Genomic DNA, 13,997 nt, shown 5'->3' on the forward strand with positions numbered 1-13,997 from the left:
TTTTAAACATGACTACGAAGCTACACCCATTAAATGTCAATAGGGTTGCCTAAAGAAGACCTTGATAATGATGGTACCAATTGGCATGCCTTTGACAATGGGAGAATTTTATAAGATCTCACTCCTATACAAAGACCTACAGAGAGATCCAATGGCTTCTGAGATGAGAATCAGTTTTCTCAAGGGATGAGACACCTGATATGTTATCTAATCCCAAGTAGTCATTCTTAAACACATGTACATATACAAGCATCACTAAATGGATTTAGTATGGAGTATGTGTGTGTATACATATAAATCAATAATTGAAGAATAAGTCATGAGTTTGAAAGAAAGGACACACAGATATTAGAAAAGGGGGGAAGGAATGGAAATTATGTAAATAAAGAAGTCATGTGTGAAATTCTCAAAACATTTTTTAATAAAAATAAAATTTCAAGAAAGCACCATATTCCCACAGAAAAATTGTTGAAACATTTTTGAAGGCATTTCAAGTTTTTGGGTGGGGCTAGAGTAGATGGACAATCATGCCTTTTGTTTGTCCTCTTTCTCCTGTGAATACTGTTCAGTCCATGGTGGAGGGGACAACTGCTGAAATGAGAAATCCAGCTTCCCAAGCAGTAGAACAGGGCAGGCTTCTGCCTTTCTGAGTAACTGCCCTCCTCTGTAGGTAATAGTGCTATGCTAAACAGCATTCGCGTGTTAAATTATCTTTGTGTACTTTTATGGTCCATTACGTCACCATATAGCTTAAAGTCTCAACTGGTTATCCCAGTTTCATCTGATACATAATTTCAAGAAGGCACTGCTGGGTGATCCAATTGTGTCTCTGGGAAAGGTAACAGGGCTCGGCATTCTTTGTGTTGCCTGGAGATGGGCTGGGCTTGTTATCAGATGGATAGTAATTGCTATGATGTTATGGATTCCAATCTTTATAAAGTTGTAGAGAGCAGGTGATGTGATTCCAGTGATGCTGTGTTCTAATGAAAACAACCCAAGCTGTTGGAATGATGGGAAAATGGCCATGCATGGTGATCTAGGCAACATACCAGGACAGACTCCCTAGGCTGCTGATACTGTGCTGAGGCTGCCTAGAGATTACATGGTTCTGAACTGGCAGGTGGGTGAGAGTGGTCCGAAAGTCCTGCCTTAGAAGAAACCTGTTCTAGACTGATGCATCACAAGACTGGGCAGAGCCAGGCAAATTTACTCCTGACCACATTTTCTTGAGAGGGAGCAATCTCTTCCCCATTTACACCTCAGAGGAATCCTGAGGTTTGAACTCGATAGCAATTTTACATTCTTCAAATGATAAACAATTCCATTGCCAGCACCATTCGAGTGAGTGGTGAGCTGTTGGCCATATGTACTATAGGTTTAAAATTTCCCGGAAGGCAGAAGAACTTAAGCATTTTGGGAGCCTCTAGCAAGTAAAGCATTTGCTGTGTGAATAATAAGTTCCCTGGGGGTGGAAATGTTTAAATCCAAATGGCGTAAGACCATCTTTGTGCCAGAGATCCGTACGATGGGTTATGAGAATGAGTACACATTTCCTTTTAGTCTCCCCCTCTCATCAGTTGTGTGGTTTGGATCCCTCAAGGACATATTATTCTTGGCTCTACGAATCTACTGTGAGAAAGCCTGTAGATAAAGGGGCCTAGAGAGAGCAGTGCAAATGGTCGAAGTGGTGTCATAAAAACTCTGAATATGACTCAGAGAGAGAACAGAGGATGAGTACCCAGTTGCCTGTTTATCCTCAGTAAAGGATTATGGTTTCGCTTTTTCCTTTCATTTTATGGGTTGGAAAACTGAAGCTCAAATCTACCCTATGTGCTTCTGTTGGCTCAATCGGTGTCAGGTATTGCTCAGAAAGCTTTACTGGGTTGTGGAATTCTGCCCCCTAATTTTCAGAGGAGATCTCATGATACACCGAGGCACAAGAGATGCTGCATTACTCTCTGGAGTTGCACAGCTACTGTATCTGTCTGGCTAAAGTGTGTCTTCTGTGAAAGTGTTATTTATGGTAATTGTTTATGGAAATGTCCTTGTGATACTGTTAATTTGTTAAAGTGAAAGTCTCCTTGGAGGTAGACCAGATGTCTAGAGGATGAGTGTGCTTGAAACCTCTGATGGTCCTGGGTGTACCAGCAAGATATACCTATCCCACTTATTGTCATGTGGCCTTGGGGACCCACTTTGCAAGTCAACCTATGAATGTGAAGAATAACTGACCACATGTTAAAGAGAAGTTAACTGTCCTTGATCAAAGGAGAGTTAGGAGTAAATTTCCCTGGCTCTGCCCAGTCTTATGATGCACCAGTCTGGAACAGGTTTCTTCTAAGGCAGGACTTTCAGACCACTCTCACCTACCTGCCAGTTCAGAACCACAAAATCTCTAGGTGGCCTCAACACAGTATCAGCAGCCCAGGGAACCTGTCCTGGTATGTTGATCATCACCATCATGAATGGCCATTTTCCCATCATTCTAACAGATTGGGTTGTATATGTGTGGTTGGGCGGGGGGGAGGGAACAACTCTGGTGCCCATACATCACACAGAATATGTATGCCTGGGGTAATTACATGTTTGGTCTTTATTTCTAGTTCCTGATGCATAGCTTCTAAAACATGGGACTCTCTAGATTGGCAGTTGGTGTATTTTTTATATTACCAAGGTGGCTGCAACCTCTACATAGCTACAGGATGGGGGCCGGATGCCAAAAATGCCAAGCAAGGCGTGATTAGAGGGTTGTAACTAATTACCAGTTCTACTGCTTTACCTCTGGTGAGAAGAGTTGGGATAAAGTTAATCACCTGTGGCCAGTATCTTAAGTAGTCATTTCCCATGTCAATGAAACTGCCATAAAGCCTTAAATGATACATAGAGTCTGAAAAAATTCGAAGTTGGTGAACACATGGAGATGCTAAGGGACTGTGTACCCTTGGAGAAAGCATGAAGACTGAACCCCCACTCCCTCATCCGGTGTACTTCTGCTTGGCTGTTGCCTAGTTGTACCCTTTATGATGAACCGAGTTGGTAAAGCTCTTGTGTAAATTTTGAGGTGGTCCAGCACATGAAGGAATCATGGGGACCCCCATCCCCTTTTACAGTTCATAGGTCAGCAGCATGAATAGAAACATGAGTCCCCTGGGCACTAGTGCTGTGTGACCAAGCCATCACCTGAGCATTGTAGGTTGCATGTTCTTTGCCCCTGTGCAGTGTGGATCTTCTTTGGTGTAGATAAAGGAGTTGGGAAGGAGCTGGAAAATCTCTCCTGGGCTCTGGAGTAGGTTGTCTTCAACCAGAGCTGTCAAATCTCTTGGTGACTTCAAGTAGGACATAAACTATATGAGGACTGCTTGGAAGATAGAATCTCAAGGAGGGACCTCTACTGAAAGAGTTAGCCCAAAACAGTTAGATGATCTGTTAGACATTAGAGGAGGAGAGGGGATATATATTCATTCCACAGTCTGCTTTCTGGTCATTGTTGGTTTATCCAACTGTGCTTGTGAAGGAAATGCTGAAGGTGAGCATGGAGCTGGGGTCAGAGTAGGATGGCAGGCAGTGACTCAGAGATCAAAGACTGCAGCTGCCTGTTCTTGGCCTCAGGGACTCTCAGCAAGCTGCACTGAGTGCAGTCTTTCATGGAGCTCCCTTAGGGCGTGTTAACAGTTTCTTATGTAGTCTTTTATATGTAGTACCTGGCTCACAAGTGCATATTACTTAGCTTAAGTCCAGTGACTATTTTGATTCTGTTTTCTTGTTTCCCACTCTCATTTTCCTTATTTCTAACACCTAATTCTTAAGAAGCCTTCGGTTGACTGAGAATCACCTATAAATGCACACAGAGATCTGTTGGCCTCGGGTCAAATACTATTCTCTGTGCAGGACAGAAGAGGTATCAACATTGGTTTCTCTGTGCATTTTATAAATATGTCTGCTTAGAACAGCATACAACAAGGTCCTTGTAAGGCTCTGCTTTGGAAGGTTGTGGCTTGAGAGGCTGCCCAGATGGCTTCCTGGAACTAAGACATAGAGGCTTTAGAACTGGGAGCGTATGCCTCTTAGCCTTGTCACTAAACCCAGCCTACTGTCCCACGTTGAGCAAGCTGTACTCACTGGCTTTGCAATCTCATCTACCGAGTGCCATTTTGCCACTTTATTCATTTCAGTGTTTCTTTTCTTCCTGCCTTTGAAAATGGAACTGATGTATAAGCTATCTCTGGTGTGGACTGTAGTGAGAACTTTGGTTTCTTTGAAAAACACAAAAGTGATATGGGGATATGTTTTCATTTTAACCCAAGATACAGGGTACATGGCTGCTTCAGATGGACTGCAGCAGCTGTGATTTGCTTCGTGCTCTAGCAGGGGTGTGAATTTGCCAGCTGCAGATGGCTTCTGCGATTGTGTGGTGTTTGGGATTTTGGGGGCTCTTTGGAGGACAGATAAATGTTAGGGCCCTGAGAGGCAGTGGTGGGTCGTTGTTTGGTTGTTGGTTTGGGTTTGTTCAGTAGCAGTGCATAAAGAAGAAACAACAAGGGGGGGAAATTAGATATCCTGATGGTGAAAATTAAACTTGACACACCTAATTAGCAGGAAGTAGTCTTAACAATAACGCTGTCCCCTCCCCCTTCTATCCTTTTTCTCCCCTACCTAGTATTAGGAAGTTGAAAAGATGGACGAGGAGGGGTGGAAGAAGGGTGGAAGAGAAAAGAACTCACAGTGTTACCAAAGGTATGGTATTTGTTTGAAATGATTAAAGTCCTAGAGGCTTGATGGTGGTGAGTGTGTTTTAATATGAATATATTTTATGCCACAGATAGATTAAAATGACTAAAGTGGAAAGTGTTGATTACATTTTAGTATAATTAACTGAAATTTGACAACAATGGGGTGCTGGTAAGAGCAGCAGCCCCTTCCCCCACCAGAAATCTCTGGGCTGTGGCTGAATGAATGATACCTTGTGCCCTGTGGTAAGGAGACCCAGCTAGAGTAAACTCAAGAGAATCCAGGGTAGGTGTTCTGTTGGACACATCCCAGCTGGGCCATTGCCCAAGCTCTAAGCCTGGTTGATCTAGCGATACTCTGGAGAGGACACCAGCTCCACTGAAACCCAATTGGCTATACTGAAGAGGCACAGCCATTCAAACAGCCTTCCATTCATGGTCTCCAGTGTTAGGAAGATGGTGGACTGTTAGCAGTATTAACAGTGAGATTTCTCTGTTCTATTGCTAGAGTGAGGGGCCCTGCACCCCAGGAGAAGAATTTAAGAGGGCTTCATTTCTTAACCCCAGCATCATCATTTAGAGGAGGTGGGGAAGTGTGACAGTGATTGGTGGCTAATTGTATTGAAATAAAACATACCCATGAAAATACGTAAGATTGGGTGTGTAAAGTGCAAAAATGTAATTCGTGCTATTGGCATCCAGTCAAGAAATGACTCTCTGTGGAAGTTTGCAGCCCCATTTCTTTCCCACGGGTAAGGGTGTCCAGAGGCTCTGGTCCCCTGTCTGGCTTTGGGGCTTACACAGAGTATGTAGTGTGTGTTATACTTGTGTTACAGCTGGAATTAACCTTGTTTGGACTTGGGCTTTGTTCTGTATCATTGCTGAGATCTGTCCATTTTATCGTTAGTGGGCACTGATTGTTTATAGTCTTGGCAATTATATTTTTTAAAAAGCTGCTTGCAGTCATCTCGTTCCTGCCCTTTGACCACGCACAGTCATGTCTTCTGGGCACATAAGTAGCATCACTGTCACAGAAGACATTGCACATGGCCTCTGTGGATTCTCAGAGCAGTTTCCCTCTCCGTATGTCTAGAAACATATGTATGGAAAACCCACATCCCTATACATCTTTTGTCAGAGCCTCATTCTTTCAGTCCTCCCATTCCCTTCCTCCCTCCTATTCCGCCCTCTCCTCCCCCCCCCCCCCGCTTCTCACTTCTCTCTCTTTTCTTGTGGTATTTCATAGAGCCACACTGCTTTAAAATTCTCTAGTGACTAAGGTTGAGCACTTCTGACAGTTTCCATGTGTACAAAGGTGGAAAAGAATTCTGGCAGGGAACTATGTGTCCACCCCGTCTTGCCCTTAGGGTATACAGAGAGAAAAGTTTAATAAAGAGCATTGAAGGATACTCTCAGCCTTGTGGGACCTAAGGGAAGCCTGTTTCCAGGGAGCTCAGGGATCTGAGACTGCCTTAGGAACAGTGGCATGTCCCCTGTGTGGCCTCCTCTCACTGGATTCAGCCTAACAGGCCTCAGGTCTTAACTCCTGTCCTTTTTCAGCATTTAGGAGGTGGGTTGACTCAGGAAAAAGGAGCGTCCCAACTATGCCTGTATTTCTGTTGGCTTCATTCCTCTTCTGACCCTCATTGCTTGGTTGCTTTCAGAGAGCATGATCTGCGGTAAGTCTCAGCATGGCTGCCTTGTGTGGGAACATGTTTGTTTTCCTCCAGTTCACAATGGGTTGTTGTCTTGGGAAAAATCTGGGAAACCTGGAAGATCCAGGGAGTGTATTGGGTGAAGCCTGCTGGCATGTAGGGACCAGTGGAGGAGCTGACCTCCCTGACCTGTGGCTCTTTTGATCTGTAATAGGAAACTTACCTTGAGGGCACAGAGTCTTGGGGTCATAACAGGTAAAGGGTAGCGGTCTGCTGACTACCTTTCTTTAGGTTAGCGTACAAAGTAGCGGTTGAATCATGGCGTCTTCCTATTGGTTGCAGCTCTGCTTTGTTCTCAATGTTTCTCTTCCTGTAGTAAGTGTGCAGGGATGCAGATGTCCTAATCCTGCCAAGGGCAAAGCCACAGCATGTTACTGCAAACTGGAACATGGATATAGTGGTCCCCAGATCCTGGGTTTCATGTACTAGGGGGAAAAATGAAACACAAAAATTCTAGCCACTGACAGATTCAGGTCCCCTTGTTTGTGTTTTGTTTATTAAATTGTATTTACTACTTGAGAATGTCATACATGATCCCTTGACCATATTCAGGTCTCCTTTTTCCCAGTAACTCTGCCAGATCCAACCCTGCCTCCCTAAGCCCCAACTTTGGGTCCTCTTGTTTTCATTTTCTTTTTCTTTTACTAGCACACCAATCTGTGCTGCCCATAGACTCCTGGGTGTGGGGCCCTCCACTGGAGCATGGGAGACCTGTGTGTGTGTATGCATGTGTGTTTATATGTGTGTATGTGTGTATATGTATATGTGTGTGAGAGTGTGTGTGTGTGTGAGTGTGTGCGTGAGTGTGTGCATGTGTGTATACATGTGTGTGTAGACCTGTGTGTGCATGCCTGTGTGTGTGCATGTGTATGTGTGTGTATTGTGTGTATGTGTGTGCATGTGTATAGACCTATGTATATGTGCGTGTGTGTATGTGTGTTTATATGTGTGTATACGTGAGTGTGTGCATGTGTGTATACCTGTGTATACTTGGGAGTCATACCCTTAAACATACCATAACGCGCGCACACACACACACACACACACACATACACACAGGTCTACACACATACATACACACATACACAAACCACACACGTATATACACACATGCACACCCACTAATACATACATACACGCACATATATACACAGGTCTATACACATGCACACACATACACACAATACACACACACATATACACACACACGCACCACACACAGGTATACACACACATACACACACACTAATACACACATACACATACATACACGCACATATATACACAGGTATACACACATGCACACACTCACGTATACACACATACACACATATAAACACACATACACACACGCACATATACACAGGTCTATACACATGCACACACATACACACACATGCACACACACAGGCATGCACACACAGGTCTACACACACGTATACACACATGCACACACTCACACACACACTCACACACATATACATACACACACTACATATACACACATACACACATACACACATATAAACACACATGCGCACACACACACATATAAATACACATACACACACGCACATATACACAGGTCTATACATATGCACACACATACACACAATACACACACATGCACACACACAGGCATGCACACACTCACACACATATACATACACACACTACATATACACACATATAAACACAGATGCACACACACACACATATAAATACACATACACACACGCACATATACACAGGTCTATACATATGCACACACATACACACAATACACACACATGCACACACACAGGCATGCACACACTCACACACATATACATACACACACTACATATACACACATATAAACACAGATGCACACACACACACACACACACACACACACACACACACACCCTCCCCTAGAAACCACAGCTGGGGTGAGGGCTCCTCAGTTGGGGCGAGGGCTCATGAAGTCCTGTAGAATGTTGACTGCCTTGATCTTGTGTAGACAGCCACAGCAGCTGTGTGTTCATATGCAGTGGTCCCGTCACATCCAGGAGGCACTGTTTCACCCTGGTCCTCCTTCACTTCTGGCTTTTACAGTCCTTTTGCTCCCTCTGTGTGATGGCTCTCGGCCTTGTGGATGTGAGTTGTGTGTGATACAGATGTCTGCTGTGTGACTGAGCACACCCACCCCCTCCCAACTTGCTCTCTGTACTTGACCAGATGTCAGCTTTCAAATTAACTGCTTTTCATTACACAAAGAAGCTTCTTCTGAGGCCTGTGGCCTGCACTAATCTGAGATTATGTCCCTTTAAACCACAAGCAAAAGAACCCCACCTACCATTTATTATCCTAGTTCTTGTTTTGTTTATTGTTTGTTGTTTTTTAAGTTGTTGGTTTAAAAAAAGACATAATCCCAGTATAAAGAATATCATTTTCTTGAAAAGACAGTGCCATCTTTATAGGCATATGAAAGGAATATATGTGGGACTTAGGGAGATGGCTCAGTGGAAGAGTACTTAACTATACAAGCATGAGGACCAGGTTCAAATCCCCAACACCCACGTAAAGAGGGTATGACTGTGTATACTTGTAAAACCAGCTCTTAAGGAGCAGAGACAAATGGATCCCACCAGCCTAGCCAAGATGGCAAGCTTTTGGTTTAGTGAGCGACTCTGTCTCAAGGAAGTCAATAGAGGAAATCTTTCTCTGACCTAGTCATTCAGGTGCACAGGCTGCAAACCTGGACTTGAATGCATGCAAACACACACTTACAAAGACCCACAAACACAAAGACCCACAAACACAAAGACCCACAAACACAAAGGCCCACAAACACAAAGGCCCACAAACACAAAGGCCCACAAACACAAAGGCCCACAAACACAAAGGCCCACAAACACAAAGGCACACATACACAAAGGCACACATTTGAAACAACTTCTATTGAAGAGAAAGAGACAGTTTGTAAGGTTACAGATAATAGCCTAGGCTAAGATTCACTATGTAGCCTCTCCCCAAATGCCCAGGTTATAGGCACGAACTAATATGCCAAGGTGTTCTTTCCAAATGCAAACTTACTAGTGTGGTCTTCTTTGCTTGACATCCTAGGGAGATTATCAGTCATTGTCAAGCTACTCACTTAAAAAAATATATATGTATATATATATATATATGTATATATACACACACACACACACATATATATTTGTAATTAAAATATGATTACATCATTTCTTCTTCCAACTCTTCTCATGTGACCTCCTTGGCTCTCTTCTAAATTCATGGCCTCTGTTTATCTAATTGTTACAAATGTTGCCTCTTATCTAACCTTTCCTAACAGATCCTGAAGCAGTGAGGGCAAAGGTTCGAAGGTGTGGCTATAGAGGCAGAGTTTCATGCAGGGCCTAGGAAGGGCCAGTTTATAAAGAAGGATGACATAGCCTGCTGGAAGAATTTCTTGGCTGGCTTTTGGGTCTTTATGGGAAGCAGCTATCAGTTCCAGTTCCGTTCAGCTCACTCACTGAAGGCTTGTGCCGAGCTGGTGGGAGGGAGGGCAGGCAGGAATGCCTGATACACCTTGGGAAGTCGTTGCTTTGGAAGGCCTTGGGAGGTGGTACTACCACTGTGCACATCTCTGACTGGCACCTCCCTTGGCTTCTGGGAGGGTGCACCAAGTTGCCTGTGTGGATGTTGCTTAGAATAGATACATGCTGCTGGGTGAGCTCTCCAGTGCGGGCCTTTTCATTAGTGCTGAAGGCTGTCAACTGAGTAAATGGCTTCCTGAAGTAACATGTATTCCTGGTCAGTAGCCGTCAGTTCTAGATGAAGAGTAGAGGTGATCTTCAGCTAGCATATGTGACCTGGCACGAAGGTGTGCTTTTCTTGTTTGGATACCTTTCTTTCTCATGGGTGTGTGTGTGTGTGTGTGTGTGTGTGTGTGTGTGTGTGTACATATAGATTCATCCTGCTGAGGCAGGCCTGACCCCCTGGGATGTTTGGGGTTGAAGGGAATATGGCGTGGCTATCTCTTGCCCCCTTAAGTATGTAAGCTCACAATTGAGCACTCTTGGTTCGGTTTCCTCAGCCAGGGGAAGGATCTCAACATGGCGTGCATGGCTAACGAGTCCTGCCTCTGGCTGATGACTGCTCTTTGCCACATCATTAACAGTTAAAAAATGAAGGCAACAGCTTGTTGGTTCTCCTCCCACGTCGCCCTCACAGCTGTGACTTCATCTGAGGCAGTTTCCCATAGCGAGCACATCTAGGGGACCTTGGTATAGATGCCGGCCAGCCGAGAGTTCAGGGGTTCCTCTTGAGGTCCTTTGGTCCTCAGATTGTCATTGCATTCACACTCACTCAGCAAAGCCCAGCCCTCGCCACCACTCCACCAGCAGCTGTGCCCTGGCCTCGGATGGACATCACTGGTAGAACTGAAAGTCACCACGGATTCTTACCTTAGGGAACCACTGTGGTGGATGGAAGGAGTGTTGTGAGCTGGAAGTCAGGCTGGCTCCAGCTTTGCTTAGGGGTGAAAGCCAGACTCCCCTAGACTCATACTGAGTGTTCAAGACTTATTTGTATTGGGTTTTTGTTTACAGCCTTGTGTTCTCTTTCTGACATCTTGATCGAGCATAAAAGTCTGAAATCCTTGATCTCTTTTAGGGGAAGAGTGTAGGGTGGCGACAAAAGGAAGGATCCTGGGGTTGGGGATTTAGCTCAGTGGTAGAGCACTTGCCTAGCAAGCGCAAGGCTCTGGGTTCAGTCCCCAGCTCTGAAAAAAAGAAAAAAGAAAGAAAGAAAAAAAAAGGAAGGATCCTATTCATAGCCAGGGTCCCAGGCCCCTTCCGCCATTGCTGAGTGACATTGGGCAGAAAAAGATGCATGTGCCTTCTATGGAATACAGGCACCAATATGCTTACAAGTATCACTAATGCTGCACTAGAGGGCTCAGAGAACTGACTGACAGTGGCTAGAGAACACATAGTGTGGCAGCCAGCACACAGTGGTGCCCAGGAGACACGATCCATGTGTCTGTCTCACAGTCATGAAAAGAAACCATAGGCCGCCTCGCACAGAAGAATGAGTGACACCCCTCTTATGTATGGACCTTCTTGGTCACCTCCACAGTCTAGTGGATGTTAAAAACTTAGATTCCTGGGGGTTGGAGAAATGGCTCAAGAATGTGGTCTACTCTCTTATAGAGCCCGGGTTCAGATCCCAGTATCCACATGGCTCCAGGGGATTCAACCCCTCTTCTTGCCCTCACAGGTACTGCATTTATGTGCACAAACCCCTCCCCCACCCCTACCCACCTCACCCTAGACACATAAACACATAGATTCCTCAGGACCATGCCACCTCTCTAAGATATCTCATTGTCCAGCCTACATCTTTTCTGTGAATTTGTCCTAGACTCTTGTTGGAGTCTAGAGAGATTTCTTTTCCCTCTGAATGTTAGGGCAGGAGCAATATTGACAGGAACATGGTCATTGCTCCAGCAGTGAAGCATCTGTAGCACACATGGACTATTCAGGCCTAAATGAGGCTCCCCTATAAATGCCCGAGTGCCTGCCACATATCAGGCACCAGAGATGGACCAGTGGACAGAACAAGATGTTCCTGCCTGGAGCTCATATTGAGGGGTTTAAGAGAGACAGGAAATGAACCTGAGGTATTCAGGCAGGAGAAGCAAGGAAACTCTGTCAGGGAACAAGTGATTGATAAGCCTGTTTTTAGACTAATTTCTGAGGTGAGACTTGAGAGTGTGAGATAAGAGAGCACCATCTATGAGAATCCCCCGGGCAGAGTGTGGTCAGGAAGGTAGCTAATTTTGAGGACTGAAAGGAAGACACAGGTGTACCCAGCTGCTCTGGAACCTGTTCACTGGAAGGATGAGGGCAGAGACAACCTCCATTCAGATTCATTTAAATGGGGGAGATTCTAAGAAGAGAAGCAACTCGATCTGGTAGACCCTTCCAAGAAGATGCTGGATGCTGGGCTAGGCTAGAGTAAGCAAGGTAAATGGAGCTATGGCAGATTCAACGTGCCTTTGGGGAACAGAACTAAGGAGCCTGAGGACTGACTGAATGTCTAGAGAGAGAGAGAAAGCTGGATAACACCTGGGCTTTTTTGCCGTAGTGACCAAGTGGATTGACATATCATTTTCAGAGGTGAGGAAGATCAGGGAAGAGAGATGGAGTTCGGTTTCAGTTTTTCAAATATTAATCTTTACACATTAGACTCCAAATCCAGACACCGAGTGGGATATGTGGGTGCAGGTCCTTGAGAAGACGTCTTTGGCGAGTCATGCACATGAGTTAGTAGCCAGATGGCTGGACGAGAAGGTGTCAGCAGTTTATAGCATGTAGCAAACGTGAGGTCTGAGTAGGTGAGTGGAGCAGAGGTGGTTAGTGAAAAGCACCGTTACTAGCAAGACTGGACACACCAGGAGGACGATGGGCAGGAAAACTAATTGCTCTCTCAGTGCATTTTTTGTGGGAAGAGCATCCCCCTAATTAACTTCGGCACGATCCTGTTGGCTCAGCTTCTTAAGAGGCTCTCGGTGCTCTCCCGTCTTGCAAGAGTCGAGGGAGCGTTACTGAGTGATTAAGTTCATAGAAACCGTTCAATGGTTGGGTGGTTGTTTCCAATCATTTTAGTGGTGTCGTCTGCGTACCCTGTCCGTGGTACCAGTCTTGAATTCCAGGGCAGCAGTAATGAAGCTTGGTGTTTGAACAGTAATTATTCCTTCTAAGCATGTGCCAATTCCTCCCCGTCCTAGCTGCTCACGAGCTTCCTCTGGTTTCTCTTGAATAAAGAATTAGATGAGATTTTTTTCCCTGTTTTTCTTTGTGTGTGTGTGTGTGTGTGTGTGTGTGTGTGTGTGTGTGTGTGTGTGTGTGTGATGGCTAAATCTTCTGCCGTGCCATGCTGTGAATCAAACCTGCCTTCTGGATTCACCTTCACCGCTCCGCAAAGCACGGATTCCACTCTAACGAGTGGTGCTGCTCTTCTGGTGCTGCTCCTCAGAGCTCTCCTCACCCACCCTCTCCCAGGCCTGGTACCCCTCACTAAGCTTACCCTTATGCTGATTTCCCATAACTCTGAGGTGTACCACTTATTGGGTGCTGCCACTTGTATGCTTTGTGTGACTATGCTCTGAGCTCCCAACAGGGAGATCACATTGGAAACGCCCCCGTGCCTCACGCTATCATTGCACACACATGAGGCATTTAACATCTGAAAGTCCTCCCTTTTGATACCATTTGAGGCAAGGCAGGCAACTCCTACAAAGGGGCCTGAGAGGGCCCGAGGGAAGTGAGCTGGTGTGAGCACCTTGCATTTCCAGCTTTCTAGGGCATCCTGAGCACTTAGACTCTTTGAGTCTCTGCTATGAGGTGTTCAGGGTGCTTGGCAGCCTTGGGACTGGATTCAGTTAGAGCCTCAGTGAAACTTCACCCTGCTTTCTCCTCCTGGGCACTAGTGAATGTTGGGCGTTCCATAATCCTTCCTTTTTGTAATGGTTGTTGGTTATGTAAGGTGGCTTCTTGAGTTG

General features: G+C 45.2%; 1 protein-coding gene across 14 annotated transcripts in view; it reads left to right on the top strand.

Moving 5' to 3' along the window:
- Positions 1–13,997, top strand: part of Myo5b (myosin Vb) — a 300,202-nt gene that overhangs the window by 91,897 nt on the left and 194,308 nt on the right. The window contains exon 1 of one of the 14 annotated variants that reach the window (XM_063277105.1): positions 4,716–4,734. The exons of the other annotated variants lie outside the window; for them this stretch is intronic. The gene's annotated coding sequence lies outside the window, so the exon portion shown is untranslated. Of the gene's footprint in view, positions 1–4,715; positions 4,735–13,997 lie in introns of those variants that run through there. 14 annotated transcript variants of the gene reach the window in all.

The sequence above is a fragment of the Rattus norvegicus genome, chromosome 18 (assembly GCF_036323735.1).
Source record: "Rattus norvegicus strain BN/NHsdMcwi chromosome 18, GRCr8, whole genome shotgun sequence".
Classification (NCBI taxonomy): Eukaryota; Metazoa; Chordata; class Mammalia; order Rodentia; family Muridae; genus Rattus; species Rattus norvegicus.